Below are 487 nucleotides of genomic sequence, written 5' to 3' on the forward strand. Positions count from 1 at the left end.
ATTATTGGGTTCTTCATTGGAAGATTCAAGGATTGTTCAGAAAATCCTTGTAACAGTGCCTGAAAGATTTGAGGCTACCATCACCACTTTAGAAAACACAAAGGATCTGACAAAAATTACTTTGTCAGAACTCTTGAGTGCCTTGCAAGCACAAGAGCAAAGGCGTGCAATGAGGGAAGAAGGAGTCGTTGAAGGAGCCTTACAAGTTAAGCATCAAGAAGATGAAAAGAATTGGAAATTCAAGAACAAGAAGTCTCAAGCCTCAAATGGACAAAGTTCTACATCTGGGAACAGAAGCAAAGTTGGAGTAAAGAAAGATTTTCCTCCATGTCAGCATTGTGGCAAGAAGGGTCATCCTCCTTTTAGATGTTGGAGAAGACCGGATGCAAAGTGCAGCAAGTGTAATCAATTGGGACATGAAGCTGTCATTTGTAAGAATGAAAATCAACAGCAAGAAGATGAAGCGAAAATGGCAGATCAAGAAGAA

The sequence above is a fragment of the Phalaenopsis equestris genome, unplaced genomic scaffold (assembly GCF_001263595.1).
Source record: "Phalaenopsis equestris unplaced genomic scaffold, ASM126359v1 Scaffold000251, whole genome shotgun sequence".
Classification (NCBI taxonomy): Eukaryota; Viridiplantae; Streptophyta; class Magnoliopsida; order Asparagales; family Orchidaceae; genus Phalaenopsis; species Phalaenopsis equestris.